The sequence below is a fragment of the Lynx canadensis genome, chromosome A2 (genome assembly GCF_007474595.2).
Source record: "Lynx canadensis isolate LIC74 chromosome A2, mLynCan4.pri.v2, whole genome shotgun sequence".
NCBI lineage: Eukaryota > Metazoa > Chordata > Mammalia > Carnivora > Felidae > Lynx > Lynx canadensis.
In genome coordinates this window covers 60,181,950-60,209,695 of record NC_044304.2, presented here as the reverse complement: position 1 = coordinate 60,209,695, position 27,746 = coordinate 60,181,950, and positions in this window count along the sequence as shown.

The window sequence follows — 27,746 nt, the reverse complement described above, 5'->3', positions numbered from 1 at the left end:
ACCTTCCTTGGGATGCATTTTAGCCAAAAACAACCTCAATATTTCCCTTAACCTTAAAATATGTTAAGCGAACCTGTTGTCAATAATGTCTACTATTTTCAAAAAATCTGGAAACACTATTGCATGGGGAGATCTGTATTGATCTCAGTTCAAATGGTAGCTAACACACATACATTCAGGTACTAGACACTTGTGTACTATTCAACATGGATCTTGTGTTGATATAGAAATGTTTCTTAATTTCTATAGTTATTATACTATGATTGACTTAAGGAATTTAAATTTGTAGCCATGAAATCACTGAAAAACCTGCCTAACATTTTATACTGTTCTGGTTGTACAGGACAGTGAATGAAAAAATTATTCTTAATCAATTAGTGAGTAAATTTCCACGGTACCTTCCTCTGGGACAGGAAGAGTGTGCACCCTGATGTGCAACCAGAAGAAATCTCCTTTCTTTATGGATATGGTTTTCCTGAGTGGCATATCTTGTGCTTCATTGCTATAGTAAGTTCCTGGGAAATGCAAAGAATTAGAGAGTAAGGTTGGCATCTTGCTGGTAGAAGACCATAGAACAATTCATCATACTTCACCCATATTCGACCTCCAACTATCCCTACTCACCAGCTTCCCAACAAGTCTCATGCTTTCAAAATGGACTTAGGAAGATGTCGATCCTTGGTTTGCACTGAAAACAGCCAACAGCCAGGTTTGGTGGCAGAGACATTAATAGAAATGCAGTAAAGCACAGTCACCACACGTGATGGCCAGGGTTGACATCACATTAAGAATCTGCACGTACCTGGGGCGCCTGGGTGGCGCAGTCGGTTAAGCGTCCGACTTCAGCCAGGTCACGATCTCGCGGTCCGGGAGTTCGAGCCCCGCGTCAGGCTCTGGGCTGATGGCTCAGAGCCTGGAGCCTGTTTCCGATTCTGTGTCTCCCTCTCTCTCTGCCCCTCCCCCGTTCATGCTCTGTCTCTCTCTGTCTTAAAAATAAATAAACGTTGGAAAAAAAAATTTTTTTAAAAAGAATCTGCACGTACCTGACAGAGGTAGGAGAGGGCTCTGTTCCTCAGTTTCCTGTTCTCACATGTGAACGTGTTAATATGCTATGCTCATTTGTGTGCTGTGATGGGGTTGAAAGTGATGTACTACAAGTGAAACCTCGAGAACAGTAAAGTTTGCTATTTCACAATTCACAAGATTTGGGTCCAAATGAAACTCGAAGTCATAATTTGGCTGTTTATATTTATAGTGTCTTAGGATAACTACCTTGTTTATTTGCCAAAGCCTTCAGACTACAGCAAGCCCCTCTTTCCACTGGCAGATGGACATGAATGTGAGTGGGGATTCTCTCGTCACACTGGTGAGGTTCTCTTTCCCCACCTTGCAGTACACAATGTACCCTTCTCTGCTCTTTGGAAGAGATCCAAGTGCTCACAGTGATGCTCAGTCCCTGAAGACATTGTTCATCTCTTTGAATTACACTTTTTGCCAAGCAAACAGAACTACAACTACGGTCAGTGGTGGGTGCCTGCTTTTCCACCTGAGAAAGTCAGGTTTATTCTCAGCAACAGTATCTGAAGATAAATGTTAGATCCCATTCTAAGCAGGTGGAAAAAGAAGGAGTGACTTCTCCCCAGCTAGACTTGTCAGTTCCTGCTTTCTCCAATTCCTACTGGATCTACGTGTGGCAGGTGACTGCATGGCAAGCCACCTGCAGAAGGAAGAGACCCTGCCCCACCACACTGTGACTCAAGTGATGTTGGGAAGACTCATTGTGGAGCCTCAGATGAAGACTGTTGTGTGAGAGGAAAGCGGCAAGAATGACGTACCATGACCAATCATGCCACGAGACCTGCCAGGAGGTGAGGTCCTGTTGTCACTGACTCTGTGACAGATATTGTACTACATGTGATTGTTTTCCTGGTACATTGACATCTGTTGGGCGTACAATGAACACATTTAAATTGTACTGTATGATGCACTTTTATATGCATACACATTCATGATGTAATGGTGATAGGCTTTTTTTATTGAGATAGTCGACACCATTAATTATAATGTTTAGGGAGGTATATACATCATGGAAACACACTGTACACCAAACTCTGTCATACACACACACACGCACACACACACACAAGCACTGAGAGTTACAGCACATGGATTCACATGTAGACACACCTACCTCCCTGAACACAAACATGCACCACTTAATGGCACTACCGCTGCTTCCACGGATGCTGCTACGTGACCATAGGTCTTTTCCGGGAAAAAACCTTTGGACTGCCATGTGTCTTATTCTAATTCCAGCAGGAGCTGGAATCAGGGTGGCTCTGCACAAAAAACCTGCAAGAAAGCCACACCTTTCTCATTTTCCAGATTTCTCCTCCCAAGCGAGGGACTCCAGAATACATACCGCTTTCACATTCCAGCAGGGTGCTCTGAAATGTCATAAAAGAACACACTGTGAGGGTCATATCATGCTGTGTTTTGTTTCCACAACTCTTTAGTTATCTTAGTGACATGAACAAATGAGATGGGAAAGAGCAATAGAGGCAGGCGAACCCCAAAGCAAGAGCAGAGCAAACAGAGTCATAGACAAAGGGATCAAAGATTCCTAGAGGATATACATCCCAAGCCCTTTTTAAAATTTTTAAATATTTATTTGTGAGAGAGAGAGAGAGACAGAGTGCAGCTGGGAGAGGGGCAGAGAGAGAGGGAGACACAGAATCCGAAGCAGCTCCAGGCTTTGAGCTGTCAGCACAGAGCCCGAAACGGGGCTCGAACTCACAAACCACGAGATCACGACCTGAGGCAAGATCGGACACTTAAACAACTGAGCCACCCATGCACTCCCCAAGTCAGTTTGGAAAAATGATATCAAAGAACAAAAATTCGCTGCTGGTGAAAAGCTCACTATCCTGCAGATGGTACCTGATTCTGCTATTTTGAAACACCTTTGTAGTCATGTATCTGTTGATAATGGACTGACACTAGACATTGTCACTTTTAACTAAGTGGTATATACCAATCAGTGTGCACACACTGAGAGTCATATGCCTTAATTCTATTGTAGGAGTAAGAAAATAATCTTCATTCTTACACAAGGAAAGGCAAGCTTACCTCCGAAGTCGATGTGGGCTCTCCGTCTCTGTTGTCCATGGAAATTCCATCATTCAGGTCACTGACGGAACCTAAGAAGATACACAGATAGTTTCAGGATGCCAGTGGGACTGCTCTGGAATTTTTTCTGGGTTTTTGCCTCATGGAGTCATTGACACAAGTATATGGAGATGGGTGGTTCCTGAGTATCAACTGACCTGCTGCTGGGTCATCCTTGGTAGATAAAGAAAGGTAAAGGAAAGGAGCAGGAAAGGAAATAGAAACAGGGACTCTGAATTTTAGCTGCAGGGAATCTCACCAATGTGAAATATTGGAAACAGTGAGATGCATGCTATGCTTTGCTGATGGAGTCCTATGACCCAATGCCTATTTGAAGTTCAGGAAATGATCCTACATTGTGGAAAATTTGAAGACAATGTATGTGCCCTGGTTGTGCTGGAGATATGCAACCAGGGTGGTGGGAACAATTCTCACTACCAAAGTTTACTCTGGGTTCCTGTTTACCACGGTCCTTTCAGTGTGCACTATAAGGTTTGAGCATGTCTTAAGGCTTATGATACTGTTATGAAACTGACTAGAAATCTTCCTGATTCTTCTCTGCCCGAACCCCATATGAGAGATGATCCTAGGTGTGAAAGATGTCTGGCCAGTTATTTCTCCTCCATCTCCATCTCCAGAAAGGGAATATGAAACAAACTTTCAGGTGCAGCAGTGCTGAGGGAAGAATGTACTGTTGTAGGCAGTGTGTGCAATGAGCCTGACTTAAGAGTCCTGGAAATTGGACACCTGCGTTGTTCTGTGTAAGTAGCACTTGTCTTCTGAAGAATCACAAATTCCACACACACATCACATCACATCACAGGGAAACAACCCACGACCCTCATGCACAAAAAACACACCACCTAAATGACCTCCGTGCTGTCAGGAACTGTGGAACAAGGTTACATTTTTACCATACAATCCATTTTTCTCACAAAACCCCATCTGCCACTCCCAGCAGGAACCCAGAAATCAGGGATTCTCTCCAGATCAAAACAGATGAGAAAGCCTCACCCTCAGAGTCATCAAGAGTTGTTCTCAAGAAGTTTCCAATTCAGAATACATACTATGAACCATTACTGTGGCCTCACCCTGCAGTTACAGAAAAGGCAACAGTATGAGGTTCACATCATCCTGTGCACGGGGTTTGCATGTGGATTTTGTTCTCAGGGTGATGTTAGCAGCTAGTTGGGATGCAGGTTTTCAGTCAATGACTTCAAACAATCATACAAAGGTGACCTGTGAAAAGGCTCCTGTTTTCAAGGTAACATCTCCCAAGTCACTTTAATCAGCACATACAAAATTCTTTTCCACAGAGGAAAATTACCTCCTGACAAATGCTGACTACCATACAGTTTCTCACTGGTGGTGTCATTATTACTTTTTTCCCTTGGGAAAATCGTATCAGTTGGTGATAGAATCTCAGGAAAAACTTTGAGCAGTAGTAAATTGGATATAACCTCATGGATGGCCAAGCACAGATGTTCATATCTTAATTCCCTTGAATTGAAGTAAAGCAATGGTGCTCTTTCAGGTACAGAAAATATCTTTACCTCAGGAAGAGTTATGGGTGCTTCCTCCGCCTTTGTGCTGGGAATCTTTTGCATCAGGCCCTCGGGGGTGGCTAGGAGGAATCAGAGCAACAGTCAAGACACTGGTGGGGCAGCTCAGGAACTAGTCAGAGGTTTTACTGATTGAACATGAGGCGAGTGTGTGCATATGGGTGAATAGTAATTACAGACTGTGCTGCAACTTGGCATTCTCTAGGGGGACCAAGGATGGCACAGAAAAGAGCAAGAAAGAAATGGGCTACAGGGGGTTTGTCTTTCCAGCAAAGACAATCTTGATGGAGGTGAGATAGTTAATGGAAGTTGTGGAAGCTGCGAAGTACCTTGTATATCAAGATTGAGTCTCATAGCCTCTCTTGATGGCTTGAAGGTCAGCTCATTTCTCACTGTCTTCCTCTTTGAAAATATGTTCTTCCCCCAGAATCCCCATCATGTATTTGCTAGGATTTTATATTCAGCATGTCTACTTTGGAATTTGTCGTTAATTAAAGGCAACTTTGAATGTGAAGCTGTATTTCATCCTAGGAAATAATCCTCTTAGATTTTGTCATGAGTCATTTGTCATAAAGATTATTACATCTAAAAGCCTTGAAAATACTGACATCCCACCATGTGAAAGAAAACACTATCAATCCCCTAATATACTCCTCCCACTTTTCTTTGGTGTATACAATTTATGTGTGTCCAGTGAGTAAGTGGATGTCCATCATGTCCCACGCCATCCAACACATGAGAAGTTCCTTACTGAGGGGAGGCCTGGAATGAGCACTGAAAATCTCTACCATTGCCATGCAGGAGGTCTGAAATAAGAGTGCTAGACACATAGTGTACCACCCAGTTTTACTTTGAAGTCCTGTTTCAGAATGGCCTGTGTTTACAGTATTATAGTATTTATTTCCTTTTGTGTTCAGGTTTATTCCCCTAGTTTGAGAAAGTTCATGGGCAGGGGAAGAGCAGAGAGAGAGCGAGAGAGAGAGAGAGCGCGCGCATCCCAATCAGGTCCGTGCTGTCAGCACGGAGTTTGACAAGGTTCTTGATCTCCAGAACCTTGACAGCATAACCTGGGCCACAATAGAGTCAGACACTGAACCGACTGTGCCACACAACAGCCCCCAGAATTGGAGTATTTCTAATGCTAATGGGAATGTTATCAAATACACTAAGTGATCTCTCTCTTCCTTTTCTCCTATTGCCCATGTATAAGCAATGACCTCATCTATGAGAGATGTGGACCTACACTGTCCTCCATGCAGCATCACACCTTCCAGAATCTCTGGGCTGACCACAAGAATGTGGCCTTTCTATGTGCATTTGAGACCAATGGCATGCCCAAATTATCTGTACCTACTTCTGTGCCCTGCTTATGTGACCATATAGGCCACTGTGTAAGTTTGGGAAGTGATTGGGCCTTGTAGAGTCTAGCATTTCCAGGCAGCTACACATTGCTAAAATTCCTTTCCTCTGTGACTAATGGTGCCATGGCTGAGTGCTAGGTGCAGATCAGTAGTCCAGAGCAACTGGGGACTGACTCCTGGGTTCAGACCTTGGCTCTCCACATAAAAGGGCAAGGGTTTGGGTCATACAGAATACATGGTCATAGTGCTTTACTGGACATTCTCTCTCCATACACCTTAACCATCATAACCAGGAGGAACCCAGAACAAGGATGCAACCTTCTTTATCCCTTAGAGTTTTCAACAAAGACTGATTTTCCTGAATATGTACACTTTTCCTTTTCCCCAGCGACTACCCGTAGTTGAGAAAATAAAACACGATGAAGATCACACCATCCTATACACTTTGGCACAGGTCTTTTGTTTGGTGAAATTCAGGAATTAAAAGATTGGGTACAGTGGTTGAGTTATTGCCCACCCCCAAGTTAAGGAGGACACATGTAAGGATTTTGAGCTTTCTTAGGCAGATTTGTCAAGTTCATTCTTATTGTCAAAGGCAAAATTCTTTTTAGGAGGAACATGCCCTGCTGAAGAAAGTGTTCACTTGCATATAGTTTGAAACGGGGGAATGTCATGTTTTATTGCCCTTTCATACCTGCTGTCACTTGGTAACAGACTTGCACTCAGCATTACCCCAAGCAAGGAAACTGCATATCTCATCGTTAAGGTTCATTATCATATTTGCCTCCCTGTAGTCAACTGAAGAGGTAAGAAAGAAGTAACATTTCTATCTCAGACAAAGTGAGGTGAGATTACCTCAGAAAGAGATGGGACCACTTCCTCTGCCCTCCCTCTAGGAAGGTCCTCAGATGGCCCCTCTCTGGCATGTAGGAGGACACAGAGTACCTGTTAGGACATTGGTTGTGCTGCTCAGGAATGACTCATTTTTTTTCTTGAGTGGACATGGAGCCACAGTGCATGAATGTGATTCCTGAACAAGCAAGGCCTGAGCTGCTGGTCCAACGTCCTTGGTGTACAAAGAAAGAGGAGAGGAGAGGAGCAGGAAGGAAAGGAGAAAGAGAGCCTTTTCTTTCAAGCCAAAGGGATCTACTCGGTGTGAAATCATCAGTCTCAAATAGGGAAACAATCAATGCACACTGTGTTTCAATGACAGAGTCCCCTGACTCGTCCTGCCCATTTGAAAGGACAGCCACGTTCCCACTATTTCACCTGTCACAGGACCATTTCATGTTCCAGGCCTGCATATATGCCGCTACTGAATTTGTCTTCTATTCTGTTGCATTATTAGGTTTGTATAGGATGAAATACACATCAATTTGATCCTTCTATGACTGTGTGAGCACACACTGAGTGGCATTCTTTACACAAATAACGATATGGACTCAGTGCTAACAACTCCAACACATTTCCATTTTATCTTAAATACCCTCTCTCTCCCTTCCCACTGCTCCAGCTATCCTGCTCTCCACTTTCTGAGTCTATGAATTTGTCTACTCTAGTTTCCTCATGTATGTGTATGTCTTCCCAGGTGTGTCTTCTTTCAAAAAGCATATTACTTTTTCAAGGTCCAGCCATTTTGTAGCATATTGTAAAATTTATGATTTTTTATGTCTGAATAATTTTCCATTGCCTGCACGGTTCATATTTTATGTATCCTCTCATCACTTGATGGACTTTTGGATCTTGTCTCTACGGCTACTGGTAAAACTGCTATTGTGGACATATGGTACACGATTTCTGTCTGTTACTTTAATGGGGATACTTGTCATTCTGCATTTGTCAATCTCATAGAATCCTAAAACACATAAAAGGTGTTTCAACCTAAACTGTGGACTTGACTTCATAAGAAGTATTGATGTTCTTTCATGAATTGTGACATATGTAATATCCTCATGTATGATGTTGTGAATGGGGGAAAGTGGAGGGGTGGTATATTGGAACTTGCTGTATTACCTGTTCAAACTTTATGTTAAGTGAACCTGTTGTCAATCATGTCTACTATTTTCTCAAAATCTGGAAACACTGTTTCAGGGGAAATCTATAGTGATCTTTGTTCAAAAGGTAGCTAAATGTGCATACATTCAGGTACTAGACACTTGTGTACCATTCAACATGGATCCTGCATTGATATAGAAATGCTTCCTAATTTCTATAGTTATTGTACTATGATTGACTTAAGGAATTTAAATTTGTAGCCATGAGATCACTGAAAAACCTGCCTAACATTTTATACTGTTCTGGTTGTACAGGACAGTGAATGAAAAAATTATTCTTAATCAACTTAGTAAATTTCCACAGTACCTTCCTCTGGTACAGGAAGAGTGGGTACCCTGATGTGTGACCAGAAGTGGTCTCTTTTCTTTATGGATATTGTTGCCCTGGGTGGCACATCTTCTGCTTCATTGCTACAATGATTTCCTGGGTAATCCAGAGAAATAGAGAATAAGGTTGGCATCTTGCTGGCAGAAGACCATAGAAAAATTGATCATACTTTACTCATAGTTCAACCTTCCACTCTCCCTACACTCAACATCTGCTTGATAAATCTCATGCATCAAAAAATGGACTTAGGAAGATGTTGAGATTTGGTTTGTGCTGAAAATGGCCCACAGCCTGTTTGGTGGGCCAATCCTGTTATTTAGCAGAGACATTAATAGAAATGCAGTAAAGCACAGTCACCACATGTTATGGCCAGGGTTGACATCACAATAAGAATCTACACACCCCTGACAGAGGTAGGAGAGGACTCCATTCCTCCATTTCCTGTTCTCACATGTGAACGTGTTAATATGCTGTGCTCATTTGTGTGCTGTGATGGGGCTGAAAGTGATGTACTACAAGTGAATCCTTGAGAACAATAAATGTTGGGTGCTTCAAAATTGCTCTGTAAGTGTTCTGTTACTGCATGTCTGCAGAAGGTGATAGACAAATAATAATGGTTTACTCCAGAGAGGAGAGTTGGAGGGCTGCATCATGTTGGAGGGTGTAAGTTCAGTCTCTCGCCTTCCCATGGGAATGATTCTCTACAGCTCAGAGAGTACATGTATTATCTACTCTAGTCATCCCCATGTCAGCACTGTTGGGAGGGCAAGCAGTGGCTGTCACTCATATTTTACAGTGGTGGAGACAGTAATAAGGGACACGAAGTGACCTGATTGGAGTGTCCACCATGATGTGTGACAAATCCTGGACTGCAAGGTAGTTAGTTCTCTGGGTCAGAGATCCCTGACCTCCTGAGATCTTCCCAGGATCTGTGAGGAAGTGCTCTGGACCTCTGAATCAAGAGCTGTCCTCACAGACATCCTCCTGTCCCAAAGTTTCTATGGGAGACAGTGGGTGCTTGGCAGGAGGGGTCTGTGCTACAAAAATAATCTGAATCCTAACCCAGCCTCCTGCCTCTCTATTTCAGTCCGTGACAGAATATATGGTGTAGTTTTTCCAAATCAAGCCCCAACGGAAGACCAGGGAAGTGCACCTTTGGCCATCCTCCCCTAGCTTTTCAGAAAGTCACCTCACTCACCCATGGCACTCCCAATAGCCATTTGACCACTCACATGGACCAGTGATCTTCTTGGTACCAAAGCTGATTCAAAATTTTGGGATTCCAGACCAATTGCCACACTAGGACTCAGACAAGAATTCACTACCCTTCAACTGGAAAACCCTGGATGAGAAGTTCATGGGGATGAACAAGAAAGTTACCATCTGTGCTAGGGCTTGCTAATGGAATGAATTAAGTCTACAATGCTCAGAGTCTTACTACTTATCTGAGGAAAGTCCTGAGGGCCCTGGAATGAGTTCTGGCCTAGAGGCCTAGAGCAAGCTTGGATGCAGTGGCTGCAGTAAACACCTCCTTGCTCCTTCTTTCCTCTCCCATATCTAGTCTTTATTCTTAGATCTCTTTATCCTATCTGGACATTGTACATGCGGAGGACAGACTCCTGTCTCTTCTTAGAGGACTCCTCCATGTGCACAGCCTGGAGACCCCACTTCAGGTCTCCCTTTGATGGTTATCAGACAGTCCATTATTTAGTTGCCAAATATTCATTCCACTGACCCAATGGCATGTTCCCTTCTCCACTGCACTTAGGCATCACCCAGACAGCTCATGGTCCCTTCCATATCATCCCAGGAAAATACCCAAGAAATTTCAGTTTATTTCCTTCTAAAATGTCCTGATTTAGACTACTCACATTTATGTTCAGACTTTGACATCTGCATTGAGAAGAGTTGAGCTCAAATGCCCTTCCATATCATGTCTGTTGCTGGGGTGGAATCAAGATTCTCCTGACCCAATGAGAGCCGTGTGGGTGCATTCATTGTGTGTGTTCCCAGTAAGACTGTGTACATAATAGGCATTCAGAAATAGCACAGTTTTCAGTATTGAGGAAGATCTTTATGAAAGCCAGCTCCATGGAAAAATCAAATGTAGAACTTAAGTATTACAGCAAAACAAGATACAACATTCATAGAACTCAGTTGACAAATTAGGGGTGGAGGTGAACAACAAGAGAAAAGTTCAGTAAAAAATAGCCTACTTGAAAGAACAGAATTCAGAAAATCAATAGGAACATACTTAAAGAACAGCAATTCACATTTCCCATCGTGGGGAACTTCTTACCATTGACCAAACTGCAACAGCTCAGCTTACACAGTCACAGCTGGAAAGGAAGCAAAGGTGCATCATCACATCTCCATGGCAATGAGTCATCAGAGAACTTTCAGAGTGAAGGCACCTCTACATTCTGTGGGTCCAGCTTGCTCCTGTCTGGCCTAGTGTGTGTCCTCACGGGCAAGTGGGCCATTTAAGACGGTATATTTGGTTTCAAAACCTGATTCCCATCCCATACTATATTCTTCTCTGTTTGTGAAAACAGGGATAACAGAAAAAAATGTCCTGCCTTCTAATGGAGTTAACAGTGAAATTTTCAATTTGGAGAGGAATAAATGGAACATGTTCAGAATAAAAAGAGATTCCTTTCTTGAGTAGAAATCCCAGCTCATCCCATTTCTGCAATTCCTCATTAATGGGACAATTTAGACAAAACAATTCACATTTGCTCTAGAGAGAAAATGAGCATCAATAGGAATTCAATTTTAAAATGTCATATTACTCTCTCAGCACATAACTATCAAGTTATATCGTATCATCCTGTATTACATATATTTACACTGTATGCAACAATATCTGTACACTTAGTTAACTCTTCTGAACTCCGTGAATATTGTCACTGGTGCAATACATATTCACAGAGCAATTAATAAAGTAAGACTTGATGTATTCTCACCCAAGTATCCTCACCCAAGTATTCATTAAAAATATAATCAAGGCTATTTTTGTCTCAATGTATTAATTACTGTGTTTATTGATTCCTTTGCTTATTTCATTATGTATTTAGTTATTAATTTATTTGAAGAGCTTGAGATGGGGAGAGGGTATGAGGTAGAGAGGGGAAACCAAAGCATGTTTCATGCTAGCATAGAGGTCGACATGGAGCATAGTCCCAGGGTCCTGGCATGATGACCTGAGTGAAATCAAGATTCAGACATTCAACAGGTGGAGCCACCCAGCTGCCATTTGCTAAATGAATAGTGTCACATAACAAAACAATACAATTATATATGTGTTCTGACTCTTCATTCATCCAATAATTACCACGATCCTTACCATATGGTCAGGCATGAAAGCCATAGGCATGAAGGAGAGCAGCCATACAAAACATGGAACAAGTGAATTTTATCACATAAATGGAGAGTGTTGCCATATTTAAAATGCAGTAGGTACCCTTCAAGGTATAGAATGCTATGCAACAAAACTCTCTCAATGTGGATTCATCCAAGTACCTAGAAGGAATCAATCTAATGGGGCATGAATGAGGTATAAAACTGGCATAATACCCATGGTGCTTATTTTCACCAAGGGTTACCCCATTGAGGGTCAACTGGTTGGGAAAGAACCGCAAATATCACACTGTTTTGAATAAAGGATGTTTTAAATTGGGAGAGAGCTTCTCTGTATCTAATAACTGGTTTAACAATGAAGTAATAAATGAAGAGAATGTCAGTAAATCTAGGTAAAAACCTCTGAAAATTCTTGTTGTGTGTGGGGGGCCGGGCCCCGGTGCCAGGCTGAGACCGGGTCGAGCAATGTTCCCTGTTGACTCAAGCCAACCCGGTGATTCCCCCTCCCATTCCCCCACTTTCAAGGGCATACGAAAGCCTTGTCAAGGCTGAGAGTTAATTCCTGAAGCCTGTGGTCTGCAGGTGTTGGCAGTAATGCTACCTCCCTTTTTCTTTTTTTTTTTATATATATGAAATTTATTGACAAATTGGTTTCCATACAACACCCAGTGCTCATCCCAAAAGGTGCCCTCCTCAATACCCATCACCCACCCTCCCCTCCCTCCCACCCCCCATCAACCCTCAGTTTGTTCTCAGTTTTTAACAGTCTCTTATGCTTTGGCTCTCTCCCACTCTAACCTCTTTTTTTTTTCCTTCCCCTCCCCCATGGGTTCCTGTTAAGTTTCTCAGGATCCACATAAGAGTGAAACCATATGGTATCTGTCTTTCTCTGTATGGCTTATTTCACTTAGCATTACACTCTCCAGTTCCATCCACGTTGCTACAAAAGGCCATATTTCATTTTTTCTCATTGCCACATAGTACTCCATTGTGTATATATACCACAATTTCTTTATCCATTCATCAGTTGATGGGCATTTAGGCTCTTTCCATAATTTGGCTATTGTTGAGAGTGCTGCTATGAACATTGGGGTACAAGTGCCCCTATGCATCAGTACTCCTGTATCCCTTGGATAAATTCCTAGCAGTGCTATTGCTGGGTCATAGGGTAGGTCTATTTTTAATTTTCTGAGGAACCTCCACACTGCTTTCCAGAGCGGCTGCACCAATTTGCATTCCCACCAACAGTGCAAGAGGGTTCCCGTTTCTCCACATCCTCTCCAGCATCTATAGTCTCCTGATTGGTTCATTTTGGCCACTCTGACTGGCGTGAGGTGATACCTGAGTGTGGTTTTGATTTGTATTTCCCTGATAAGGAGTGACGCTGAACATCTTTTCATGTGCCTGTTGGCCATCTGGATGTCTTCTTTAGAGAAGTGTCTATTCATGTTTTCTGACCATTTCTTCACTGGGTTATTTGTTTTTCGGGTGTGGAGTTTGGTGAGCTCTTTATAGATTTTAGATACTAGCCCTTTGTCCGATATGTCATTTGCAAATATCTTTTCCCATTCCGTTGGTTGCCTTTTAGTTTTGTTGGTTGTTTCCTTTGCTGTGCAGAAGCTTTTTATCTTCATAAGGTCCCAGTAATTCACTTTTGCTTTTAATTCCCTTGCCTTTGGGGATGTGTCGAGTAAGAGATTGCTACGGCTGAGGTCAGAGAGGTCTTTTCCTGCTTTCTCCTCTAAGGTTGTGATGGTTTCCTGTCTCACATTTAGGTCCTTTATCCATTTTGAGTTTATTTTTGTAAATGGTGTGAGAAAGTGGTCTAGTTTCAACCTTCTGCATGTTGCTGTCCAGTTCTCCCAGCACCATTTGTTAAAGAGGCTGTCTTTTTTCCATTGGATGTTCTTTCCTGCTTTGTCAAAGATGAGTTGGCCGTACGTTTGTGGGTCTAGTTCTGGGGTTTCTATTCTATTCCATTGGTCTGTGTGTCTGTTTTTGTGCCAATACCATGCTGTCTTGATGATGACAGCTTTGTAGTAGAGGCTAAAGTCTGGGATTGTGATGCCTCCTGCTTTGGTCTTCTTCTTCAAAATTCCTTTGGCTATTCGGGGCCTTTTGTGGTTCCATATGAATTTTAGGATTGCTTGTTCTAGTTTCGAGAAGAATGCTGGTGCAATTTTGATTGGGATTGCATTGAATGTGTAGATAGCTTTGGGTAGTATTGACATTTTGACAATATTTATTTTTCCAATCCATGAGCAGGGAATGTCTTTCCATTTCTTTAAATCTTCTTCAATTACCTTCATAAGCTTTCTATAGTTTTCAGCATACAGATCCTTTACATCTTTGGTTAGATTGATTCCTAGGTATATTATGCTTCTTGGTGCAATTGTGAATGGGATAATTTTCTTTATTTGTCTTTCTGTTGCTTCATTGTTAGTGTATAAGAATGCAACTGATTTCTGTACATTGATTTTGTATCCTGCAACTTTGCTGAATTCATGTATCAGTTCTAGCAGTCTTCTGGTGGAGTCTATCGGATTTTCCATGTATAGTATCATGTCATCTGCAAAAAGCGAAAGCTTGACTTCATCTTTGCCAATTTTGATGCCTTTGATTTCCTTTTGTTGTCTGATTGCTGATGCTAGAACTTCCAGCACTATGTTAAACAACAGCGGTGAGAGTGGGCATCCCTGTCGTGTTCCTGATCTCAGGGAAAAAGCTCAATTTTTTCCCCGTTGAGGATGATGTTAGCTGTGGGCTTTTCATAAATGGCTTTTATGATCTTTAAGTATGTTCCTTCTATCCCGACTTTCTGAAGGGTTTTTATTAAGAAAGGGTGCTGGATTTTGTCAAAGGCCTTTTCTGCATCGATTGACAGGATCATATGGTTCTTCTCTTTTTTTTTGTTAATGTGATGTATCACGTTGATTGATTTGCGAATGTTGAACCAGCCCTGCATCCCAGGAATGAATCCCACTTGATCATGGTGAATAATTCTTTTTATATGCTGTTGAATTCGATTTGCTAGTATCTTATTGAGAATTTTTGCATCCATATTCATCAGGGATATTGGCCTGTAGTTCTCTTTTTTTTACTGGGTCTCTGTCTGGTTTAGGAATCAAAGTAATACTGGCTTCATAGAAGGAGTCTGGAAGTTTCCCTTCCCTTTCTATTTCTTGGAATAGCTTGAGAAGGATAGGTATTATCTCTGCTTTAAACGTCTGGTAGAACTCCCCTGGGAAGCCATCTGGTCCTGGACTCTTATTTGTTGGGAGATTTTTGATAACTGATTCAATTTCTTCGCTGGTTATGGGTCTGTTCAAGCTTTCTCTTTCCTCCTCATTGAGTTTTGGAAGAGTGTGGGTGTTCAGGAATTTGTCCATTTCTTCCAGGTTGTCCAATTTGTTGGCATATAATTTTTCATAGTATTCCCTGATAATTGTTTGTATCTCTGAGGGATTGGTTGTAATAACTCCATTTTCATTCATGATTTTATCTATTTGGGTCATCTCCCTTTTCTTTTTGAGAAGCCTGGCTAGAGGTTTGTCAATTTTGTTTATTTTTTCAAAAAACCAACTCTTGGTTTCGTTGATCTGCTCTACAGTTTTTTTAGACTCTATATTGTTTATTTCTGCTCTGATCTTTATTATTTCTCTTCTTCTGCTGGGTTTAGGCTGCCTTTGCTGTTCTGCTTCTATTTCCTTTAGGTGTGCTGTTAGATTTTGTATTTGTGATTTTTCTTGTTTCTTGAGATAGGCCTGGATTGCAATGTATTTTCCTCTCAGGACTGCCTTCGCTGCGTCCCAAAGCGTTTGGATTGTTGTATTTTCATTTTCGTTTGTTTCCATATATTTTTTGATTTCTTCTCTAATTGCCTGGTTGACCCACTCATTCGTTAGTAGGGTGTTCTTTAACCTCCATGCTTTTGGAGGTTTTCCAGACTTTTTCCTGTGGTTGATTTCAAGCTTCATAGCATTGTGGTCTGAAAGTATGCATGGTATAATTTCAATTCTTGTAAACTTATGAAGGGCTGTTTTGTGACCCAGTATATGATCTATCTTGGAGAATGTTCCATGTGCACTCGAGAAGAAAGTATATTCTGTTGCTTTCGAATGCAGAGCTCTAAATATATCTGTCAAGTCCATCTGATCCAATGTCTCATTCAGGGCCCTTGTTTCTTTATTGACCATGTGTCTAGATGATCTATCCATTTCTGTAAGTGGGGTGTTAAAGTCCCCAGCAATTACCACATTCTTATCAATAAGGTTGCTTCTGTTTATGAGTAATTGTTTTATATATTTGGGGGCTCCGGTATTCGGCGCATAGACATTTATAATTGTTAGCTCTTCCTGATGGATAGACCCTGTAACTATTATATAATGTCCTTCTTCATCTCTTGTTACAGCCTTTAATTTAAAGTCTAGTTTGTCTGATATAAGTATGGCTACTCCAGCTTTCTTTTGGCTTCCAGTAGCATGATAAATAGTTCTCCATCCCCTCACTCTGAATCTAAAGGTGTCCTCAGGTCTAAAATGAGTCTCTTGTAGACAGCAAATAGATGGGTCTTGTTTTTTTATCCATTCTGATACCCTATGTCTTTTGGTTGGCGCATTTAATCCATTTACATTCAGTGTTATTATAGAAAGATACGGGTTTAGAGTCGTTGTGATGTCTGTATGTTTTATGCTTGTAGTGATGTCTCTGGTACTTTGTCTCACAGGGTCCCCCTTAGGATCTCTTGTAGGGCTGGTTTAGTGGTGACAAATTCCTTCAGTTTTTGTTTGTTTGGGAAGACCTTTATCTCTCCTTCTATTCTAAATGACAGACTTGCTGGATAAAGGATTCTCGGCTGCATATTTTTTCTGTCTAGCACACTGAAAATCTCGTGCCAATTCTTTCTGGCCTGCCAAGTTTCAAGAGAGAGATCAGTCACGAGTCTTATAGGTCTCCCTTTATATGTGAGGGCACGTTTACCCCTTGCTGCTTTCAGAATTTTCTCTTTATCCTTGTATTTTGCCAGTTTCACTATGATATGTCGTGCAGAAGATCGATTCAAGTTACGTCTGAAGGGAGTTCTCTGTGCCTCTTGGATTTCAATGCCTTTTTCCTTCCCCAGTTCAGGGAAGTTCTCAGCTATTATTTCTTCAAGTACCCCTTCAGCACCTTTCCCTCTCTCTTCCTCCTCTGGGATACCAATTATGCGTATATTATTTCTTTTTAGTGTATCACTTAGTTCTCTAATTTTCCCCTCATACTCCTGGATTTTTTTATCTCTCTTTCTCTCAGCTTCCTCTTTTTCCATAACTTTATCTTCTAGTTCACCTATTCTCTCCTCTGCCTCTTCCATCCGAGCCTGGTGGTTTGCATTTTGTTTTGCATTTCATTTAAAGCGCTTTTCAGCTCCTCGTGACTGTTCCTTAGTCCCTTGATCTCTGTAGCAAGAGATTCTCTGCTGTCCTGTATACTGTTTTCCAGCCCAGCGATTAATTTTATGACTATTATTCTAAATTCACTTTCTGTTATATTATTTAAATCCTTTTTGATCAGCTCATTAGCTGTTGTTATTTCCTGGAGATTCTTCTGAGGGGAATTCTTCCGCTTGGTCATTTTGGATAGTCCCTGGTGTGGTGAGGACCTGCAGGGCACTTCCCCTGTGCTGTGGTGTATCACTGGAGTTGGTGGGCGGGGCCGCAGTCAGTCCTGATGTCTGCCCCCAGCCCACCGCTGGGGCCACAGTCAGACTGGTGTGTGCCTTCTCTTCCCCTCTCCTAGGGGCGGGATTCACTGTGGGGTGGCGTGGCCCATCTGGGCTACTTGTACACTGCCAGGCTTGTGATGCTGGGGATCTGGCGTGTTAGCTGGGGTGGGAAGGCAAGGTGCACGGCGGCAGGGGGGGGCAGGCTTAGCTCGCTTCTTCTTAGGTGATCCACTTCAGGAGGGGCCCTGTGGCAGCCGGAGGGAGTCAGATCCGCTGCCGGAGGTTTGGCTCCGCAGAAGCACAGAGTTGGGTGTTTGCGCGGAGCGAGCAATTTCCCTGGCCGGAACCGGTTCCCTTTGGGATTTTGGCTGGGGGATGGGCGGGGGAGATGGCACTGGTGAGCGCCTTTGTTCCCCGCCAAACTGAGCTCTGTCGTCCGGGGTCTCCGCAGCTCACCCTCCCTTTGTCCTCCAGCCTTCCTGCTCTCCGAGCAGAGCTGTTAACTTATGACCTCCCAGATGCTAAGTCGCGCTTGCTGTCGGAACACAGTCCGTCAGGCCCCTCCGCTTTTGCAAGCCGGACTCGGGGGCTCTGCTTGGCTGGCGAGCCGCCCCTCCGCCCCGGCTCCCTCCCGCCAGTCCGTGGAGCGCGCACCGCCTCGCCGCCCTTCCTACCCTCTTCCCTGGGCCTCTCGTCTGCACTTGGGTCCGGTGACTCCGTTCTGCTAATCCTCTGGCGGTTTTCTGGGTTATTTAGGCAGGTGTAGGTGGAATCTAAGTGATCAGCAAGACGTGCGGTGAGCCCAGCGTCCTCCTACGCCGCCATCTTCCTGTACTTCCTAAACATCGCTACCTCCCTTTTTCTACCCCGAGTCAGATAGAAACAAACATGGGAATTGTGTTTTGCTAGCAATCTTATCAACAAGGTCTTGCGACCCGTCTAGAAAATGCACAAGAAACACAGAACTAAATGTTTTGGTTGGCAGCAATTATGTGAAACCTGTTTATTCTTAGAATGACCTAACCCATAAGAGTCTGGTTATAAAAGATTGTGTATAGCAACAATAAAGCCGTCACTTGGGCCATCAGCCCAGGGGACCCTCCTGTTCCCAAACTTTCTCTTCTCTCTTTTTTTCTTGCATTCCCCTACCCTCAGGACCCTGACCTCAGTGTTTGTCGCGCCGGTCGCGATAGTTGTGGTGGCAGTGGCACATGGTTGCTGAATTAATACATCTCAAAGGACATCCAGAAGTGTTAACGCTTCTGACTTCCAGAGGCAAAACCTAGAAAACAGGAGAATGGGGCAAATTGAAAACTCTGATATTAATATAGGTTCTAAGTTAGGATTTCATTTTGTATGAGTGTGTTTTCAAAACATCTTCCCCTTGCAAATGCTGGCAGGATACACTCGACTTTGCTCATGGTCATAGATTGAGGAATTGGCAGGGAATGTGGGGATGCATCTTTTCAGCTCTATGATGTTGGGGCCTCAGTAAGGAAAGCCTGCTGGCACTGAGCTGGAATCCTCTGAATGTGACTCCTTCTCATGTTTGTTCCCAAAAATTCATTTGGCTGGAGGACCTCCGTGAGACCTCCCATTGGCCTAGGCTTTTCCAGCACATGTAGGCTTCTTAAAGGCTGAGGGCTCCACAGGGTGGTCAAACAAGTGACCCAGCAGGGGCTCACAGAATTTTTCCAGCATAAACGTGGAAGTTACACAGCATTATTTTTAGGGTGTTTGTAGTAAGCACTAGTAAGCACTAGTGTCCCCTCTGATCCCAGGGAAGGGAATAAACCCACCTTTCACTAGGAAGCATGCCAAAAGAATTGCAAGCCTGTTTGCTATCTTGCCGCATGGATAAACAATTGTTACAGCTTACTAGCTGTAATACCATTCCAAAGTCTGCGGTGCAGGCCATGTTGCCCTTTGGCACAGGGCCTAAGTAGAAGAACAGCGTGGGTTGAACTCCTGCCTCCACCCTCATGAGCTTTTTGGAAGGAAACACATTTAGAAGTACTTCCAGAATGGTTACAAGACAGTAAAATGTAATGCGTATGAAGAATTGTTCTATCAGGGACTCATGTCCTCTATTGGCACATCAGGGCCTAATCTGTCAGAGGCCCTCCGCATGGATATATGCAATGTGCAGTGTCCACATATCAACTATGCTGCACTGAAGCTAAAAATGAAATCACAATGATAAAATCCAACATCAATCCTCTAGCTCTCTACTTATAGCCCTCATGGTAAAGTTCTGCCTTGAACTACAAGTTCTGAGATGGTAATCTTCAAAGTGTCTTGCCATTATTTCCATGAAATTCATTATTTGAACATCATAGTTTATTTTGTGTATTTTAAGTTATTATTTAATTTTTGAGAAGGGGAGGGGCAGAGGATCCAAAGCGGCCTCTGTGCTGACTGTAGAGAGCTCAAGTTGGAGCTCGAACCCATGTACTGTGAGATCATGTCCTGAGCCAATGTGAGAAACAACCAACTGAGACCCCCTGACCACCCCCTGGAAATCTTACTTTATATTTGAGGAAAAGTAGAATTCTGAGTAAAATATTTTCACATTTAATTTGATTTCTTTAGACATTAGAATATGATCTGCAATATTAGTGAATCAGTAAACCTCAAATAGTAGACAAAATATTTAGTTTTTCATTCCCATGCTAAAGTCTTTTGAGCCACACTAGGCCTTGGTTCTCTACCTTGAGCCTTCATGATGCATGTAATTTCCACATGAATGTAGGTGTTATGTAACTTGTAAGCATTATATGATATGAAGCAATAAATCCACAATATATCATGGAATATAAACATTTGAAACAAAGTTTTTGTCCTTCTAATCCTGTCCAATATAAAAACCATTTTTATGGGTATGTATTCAGGCTTTTTCTGCCATTCATAAATGAATATATATTTGTCCATATGTATGTGAATTTTCTACCAGTGAGATTAACTCACATTATCCTGTTGTGCAAGTTGTCATTTACAGGAAACCATTAAGAGCATCTTTGTAAATCCATAACACAGTGACCTCACTCATGTGAACATATGCTCAGTATTGCAGGGCACACCATTAGAAGCAATTCATTGTGAACCAGTTTTTTTGTTGTTACAATTTTGCTGTGTGAGAATCCTCTATATATTTGTTGACGTATAATAAAGAATTCTGTGGATGAGGCTTCTAGAAGTGGGAATATGTAGTGTCGATTTTGAACAAATCTACTTGTAGAAGTATCCTGGATGAAGACATATGAGGTGATGATGGTCAAGGAACACCAGAGGACATACCAGGTGGATGGTGCATGTAAGTCTGTGAAATCCCATACTGAGGATGGGAGACAAGAGAGTTGGCTGGAGAACAGGGCAGGCTTGAAAGCATACAGGGATCATGAGAGACTTAGGAGGGAATGCTACACAGGGAAATCAGGAGGAGGGAATGAGTGAAAACATGACGAGGAGAGAGAGTATTCAGGAAAGGTAACCAGCTCAGTCCCTGGTGGGTGGAAGGGAGGACAAATAATTATGATGCATGGAGTCTGTTTGGGGAGGCAAGGTGGATGCTGTCACATAGTTTCAAACTGAGTGTGTAATTGATCCCCTTTCCTTATTGTCAAAAATTGTGGAGCATATAAAGCACTATGTGGGGATATAATAGTTTGGGTCAATTCTTGGCAATAGAAGTGGAGAGCTGTCCATGAATATGGGTAGCAAACCACACATGGAGTGTAGGAAGCATCAAGTGGAATGTGGGGTCACTGGTAGAGAAAGCCTGGAGTTGGAAAAAGTGGGGCTTCAGGTCAGTGAAATCAGATGTGGAAGAGACACAACACTGAGAGTGTGAGGGAGCCCACTGTCTTCTATTATTTTAAGAGTTTAAATGTCACCAAGCAAGTTTATTTCTATTTCTGACTTGATGGAAAGTAAAAAAGGAAGGAGGTAGGGTGTAGAGGTACTATCCCCTCCTGTCCAAAGTGAGGGTGTGGTGACTATTCCAGAACAGAAGAGAAACTACATTTGCTCTCACTCTTACCCTGCAGGTTCCTGCACTACATAATACTCCCAGTTCCTCCTCACTTATTTAACATGATTGGTCGTCATTGTTATACTCCATCCCTTATACAGCCTCCAGTGTTAGTGCAGCTCCCCTTAGTAACTGCCCTGCCTCAGCAAATCCCCCATGCTGCTTCCTGTGCCCATGAATCCACAGCTGCTTCTGGCTGCAGGTGCCAGTGGCCCTGGGGACTGTTCATGTTGTGAATTTAGGAGACTCGCTCCAGGGTGTCCCTACTTTAGATCCTCCATGATCCTTCATTTCTTGGACCCCTCTCTGTAATCCATAGTTATGTCTTCTGTCTGTACTACATACTTACTGTTTACTCAGTGTCCTTCAAGTTAAAAAATATATTTTATACTTACACAAATAGTAAAATACAAGTTAGAAGGTAGGCCACATCAGATTTCCTACTGCCTTTTTCATGCTTTCAATGATTTTTTTATACAAGAAAAAAATCACCACTTTTTTAAAATTTGCATTCATATTCTTCAGTGAGTTGCATTTTTTTAACACAGAGACTGCACACATCTGAAGAGGTTTACTCAGCCATTTTACTTTTGTGCTGGTATTAGAATCATTTTCATTATTTGTGCACCTGGGTGTCTCAGGCATTTGAACATCTGACTTCACTCAGGTGATGATCTCAGTGTTCCTGAGTTTGGGATCAGGATCAGTATCTGTACTGACAGTGGGGAGCCCAGAGACTGGTTCATTTTGTGCCTCCTCTCTCTGCCCTTCCCCACCTCTCTGTCTCTCTCTCACAAATAAACATTTAAAGAATTACAAAAACAATCACTTTCATTATTTTGAAATCATGACATGTATTCTTATATAATTCATATTAAGGCAATGAATAGAAATGTTATTTTATAAACTTTGATGGTTTTGCTGAATTCTCCTACCAGTATGTTATATTAAGGTAAATACCCTGAGCTGATTGTAATAGCTTTCATGTCTCACCTGAAAAACCTCACTTCTTCTCACTGCACATTCTTCTGGCAATACTTACATTCATGGCGTAGTGGTAAGAAAGTAAAAAGAAATATTAAATCATGTCTGTCATTGCAATTACCTTTGATGTTTTACGCTGTATCAATTTTAGATAAGAAAAGAAATAAAATTATTTACTTTTTAAACCTTCATCTGATTTTTGAGGAGGTAACAGTTTCTTATGAATTTTTGATATTTAAAAGAATATCATGGAAAAGAGTATGTGCTAGAATAATATCCAGCAAGCAAAGTGTAATTACGAAATATCACTCTTAAAAGCACATGCTCAGGGGCACCTGGGTGGCTCAGTCGGTTGAGCGTCTGACTTTGGTCAGGTCATGATCTCACAGCTTGTGAGTTGGTGCCACACGTCGGGCTTTGTGCTGACAGCTCGGAGCCTGGAGACTGCTTTGGATTCTATGTCTACCTCTCTCTCTGCCCCTAACCTACTAGCATTCTGTCTCTGTCTCTCTCAAAAATAAATAAACATTAAAAAAAAACTTAAAAGCACATGCACAGGGGCGCCTGAGTGGCTCAATCAGTTAAGCATCCAACTTCAGCTCAGGTCATGATTTAACAGTCCATGAGTTTGAGCCCCGTGTCATGCTGTGTGCTGACAGCTCAGAGCCTGGAGCCTGCTTTGGATTCTGTGTCTCCATCTGTCTCTGCCCCTCCCCTGCTCATGCTCTGTCTCTCTCTGTCTCAAATTAAAAACTTTATTTTTTTTTTAAATAGCACATGCACAATGACAAGACAAAGAAGCTACACAAAAAGCATAACCTCAGTAAGGCATGACACAGACAAGGTGCCAAATTCCCACAAATATGTGACACTATCCAAAAAACAAAATACAAATGATACAATCCTGCCTCACTACCTCCCAAGGTTACACCACATATCTTGAGCTTTCCTGGAGAGAAAATCCAGTTCCAGAAACATCTGTAGGAGACAGAAGGGGAAAGCCAGCAGCAGGCCTGAACCAACATCAAAGGAGAAATTCCCCAAGTGTGAAGACAAATAGCACATGGGGAGACCTTAGCCCTGACCACAGGACAGGCAGGTGTCACACACAGTGCTGTGGGCACATGAGGTTCATGAGTTGACAGGAGAGCTCTGGACATACCACAGTGAAGGGAAGAGAGGCAAGAAGGGGACATTTCACATCTGCCTGCCACAAGGGATCAGGAAAAACTGAAGAAGATACAACCAAACTTTCACTCATAATCACAAAAAAGATCTATGAGATAAAACTAAAAAAATTGTCTAGTTAACACATATTATCATTTTTCATAAAAGAACCCAACAACCACCAGCTAAACTCTTGAAACAGCTTGGAGGATGCAACGATGTACAAGATAAAGAGTGACAAGGAGACAAGAGCCATGAAAAAATAAAGATGAAAACATGGAAATGTACAATTATTTTATAGACCACTAATGCAAAGATAAATCATGTGCATTTTGATAGGCAATGCATGAAAATTGGAGCCACAGCAATAGATGAACATGGCTTTGCATTAGAGTGATATAGGTGACATAAGCCTCAGTTTCTGTATATTTAAAGACAGTGGTGGTGACGTGGCCACAGAAATACACACGTTCCTGATGCCAGGGAATGGAGTGTTTACAGTGGCACATATTATGTGATACAGTACCCATGAAAATGCACAATAGCGAGATCACTACAGACAGGAAGGAACTGGAAGGTATGAAGAGTTGAGTGCAGGGGGGACAATGGCCTGACTGCTGGTCCCTCAGGGTTTCTCTGCAGGTGGTGGAAATATTATCAACTTCATCATGGTGGTGGTGACCAGAAGCCATAAATGTACTTAGTGTCATTTAATATCTATTGTTTAAATGTTCTCCAGGCCCTGGTGCATGTGTAGTTGGGCTCACATGCATGTGCTCCTGGGACCTCTGTGCTATCTCAGGCAACACTATAATCTGGTATCACTCCTTCTTCCTCAAGGACTGGTGTCACCACAGAGAGGACTCCCCCACTGGAGCCTCTACAGAAGCTTCCCAATTAAAGAGGGTCAGAGATAAGGTCTATGGGCTCAGGAGGTTTTGTCTTACTTTCTCGCTATCGGAGAAACGCTAACAGTAGCTGTTCCCACTGCCACGAGAGAGAGCACAGTGATAGTCAGTCTTGTCCTGATGAGCGGAAGTCCTGCATTGGCTGAAACATCTCTGGATTCAGAGGAGCAGTTGGGGATCCAAGATCCCAACTGTGTACTTGAGTGGGAGTACAGGAGGGAGCACATGTGCACACAGGGCAAGCCCTGCTCAGCACTGCACTGAGGGGATGGAGCCCTGAGGCCCAGCCTTGATTTGGGGCCAGAAGGACCTAGCTCTTGTCTCCACCATGGGCTGGGTCCTCCTCACCCTCCTCCATGATGTCACAGGTCACGTGAGGGGAGTTCTCACTGTCTCCACACCAACCAGCACCCACAGGCCCTACCCGAGTCTTGTCTCCTCCAAGAGTGGTCACCAGCTTCCCAACTGCAGCCCTGTGAAGAAATTCCTAATAAGTATTGAAAATGAGAAAATGGTAGGCAAGAACAGGAGGAGTGCTGCATGCCCATGTCTGAAGAATGTCATGAATTTGCAATAAAAAATGCCCCAGGGGCTGGAACCAGGCCCTCCCAATATGGTTCAGAGACAACAGCAGGTGAGAAGAGCTGGGTCCCCACACTCAGGCACCTGAAATGTGTGAAGACCTAAGATAGGCTGTTGAAAGAACATGGGGGAGTTCAGAGTTGATGTCCTGTGGGATGTGAGAGGCTCCCAGCAGCCAGCAGTGTGCTCCAGATTCCCTGGGTGAACACATGATGGGTGGCAACAGCCACATGGAGACATTTCTCTGTGACTATCTTCACTGTGTGTCCTACACTTGACTTTTTCTCTTTTAAGTGTATGTGTGTGTGTATGTGTGTGTGCGTGTATTTTTAGTATACCAACACACCTCAAAACATAGCCTGACACCAAAGCCAGCAAATCAGTATCTGGGAATGTACTGCTTCTCTGTACTTCATTTTTCCCATCACATGACATGCCCTGAGTAGAGAAGCTGAAAAATAACATACACAAAGCTTTTGTCACAATACCAATTCTCCAAACCATTAATTCTGTAACAAAATGAAGGATTGAAATTAGATGCAAGTTATGCGGCAGTAGGGAAAAACTCTGACATGAATGCATCACACGTGGACAAAATGAATGTGTCACCTAAATTACTTACCAATGAAGTAATACGAGGTTTGCACTATCTTCACATAGGTGAAAACACCTTGAATTGCCATGGTTGTACATTCTTGCCTTCCCAAAGATGGGGATTCCTCCTGGGAGTGAGATCCTAAGACGATCAGACAGAGTGTATTGGAATGACCATATGTAGAAATTAGACAGGGACCTGTGAGCTGCAAAACCCAGGTGGGGCTTTCAAGTGCCTGCCCTGTGACCAGTAGAGGGTGCTGTGCTACTGCCCTGAGGCCCCCTACTCAACTGCTTAAAGGAGACCATTCAGTCATAGGAGCCAGGGCCTGTGTGCTGGGCTCTGTGATCCCTGCTGGAGACTCAGCAGGTGTGTCCCCTCTGTCCTGGCAGAGTCTCTTGAGCAGGTACCTGTGTGTTGTGTCAGCAGGTGCGTCATTCCAGGATTCTCTCCATGGGTGAAGACAACCCCCATCCACCTCAGGGTGTGGTGTGGGCTGAGCTCCAGCACCAGGGCTCAGGGAGGTATTGGCAGCCATTGAATGAAGCCCATTTGCATGGATAGCCCCTCATGTGGCAGGGGATGGAGGAGAAAAGGAGGCCCAGGGCAACCCAACCCAATGTGGGGACCAGAGGCAGGGTGACTATGGGCTGGAGTCCAGTCCTCCTCTTGTTACTCTCTCACTGCACAGGTCCAGCAAGGCCTTCGGGACACAAAGACATCCTTGAACTTGTGAGAGTAGTATTGCCACAATTTTTGAGAAAATTTACTGTTTATTCCCAGTCACCCATGAGTGTTTGCGTTTTCAGGCTCCATGTCCCAATGAGGTGACTCAGCCACCCTCCAGGTCTGCAACCCTGGGATCCAAACCCAGCCTCAACTACATGCTGAGCAAGGGCTTCAGTGCTGGTAGCTATTCCATCAGTTGGTTCCAGAAAAATCCAGGTTGGCCTCCCCCGTATCTCCTGTGGTTCTACTCAGACTCAGTAAGCACCACTGCTCCGAAGTCATTAGCTGCCTCTCTGAACCCACAGATGGCCAGCCAATGCAGTGCTTTGGCTCATGTCTGGGCTGCAGCCTGACAATCAGTCTGACTGTTACTGTGCTATAGCTCATGGCTGGGGAGCAGCTACCATTACTCAAAGTGTCTCATAATGAGGAAGGGAGATAAAATACTTGCTCCTTCAGACCTTGACTCTGAGCTCCTTTTCAGTGAGAAACTAATGTGGAGACACATTCACGGGACGCTGTTCTACTGAAAGACCTGTCAGTAAACTAGGGGAAGAGTGGCACCTGGGTAGTTCAATCTGTGAAGAGTAAGACTCTGGACTTCAGGTCAGGTCACTGTCTCACTATCATCAGATTGAGCCCCGCATCAGGCTCTGTGCAGGGTGTGAAGCCTCCATGGGATTCTCTCTCTTTCTCTCTCTGCCACCCCTTCTCAAAATTGAATAAACACTAAACAGCTGGGGTAAGAGACTCATGTTTGAATTTAAAGTGAGACAGCATAGGGCATCCCAGGAAAACAGGGACAGATAAGGTGTCAGAGCCCAACTGCACATCCCCATGGGGTCTGGAGATGAAAAGGAATAAACACTGTCTCTGCACCTGAACGTGTTACCAGTGAAAATTCATCCACACATCAGTTGCGCCATGTTGTTGCATGCAGTGTGATTTTGTGTCACTATTAATGTATCCACAGCTGACATAGTGACAATAACCAAGGTCCAAGACAGCGTCTTCTCTCTGAGCCAGCTATGCATGATCCTGGACCATATCCTATAGAATCCCCCTAACAATACAGCTGGCACCCTCCCTCCTCTGCTCCCCTGTGCCTCACTGTCCCTAGTTTCTCCCTATGGTGCCTCAGGTCAGAACTCCGTGTCCATGGCACAAAAACAGACACACAGACCAATGGAATAGAATAGAAACCCCAGAACTAG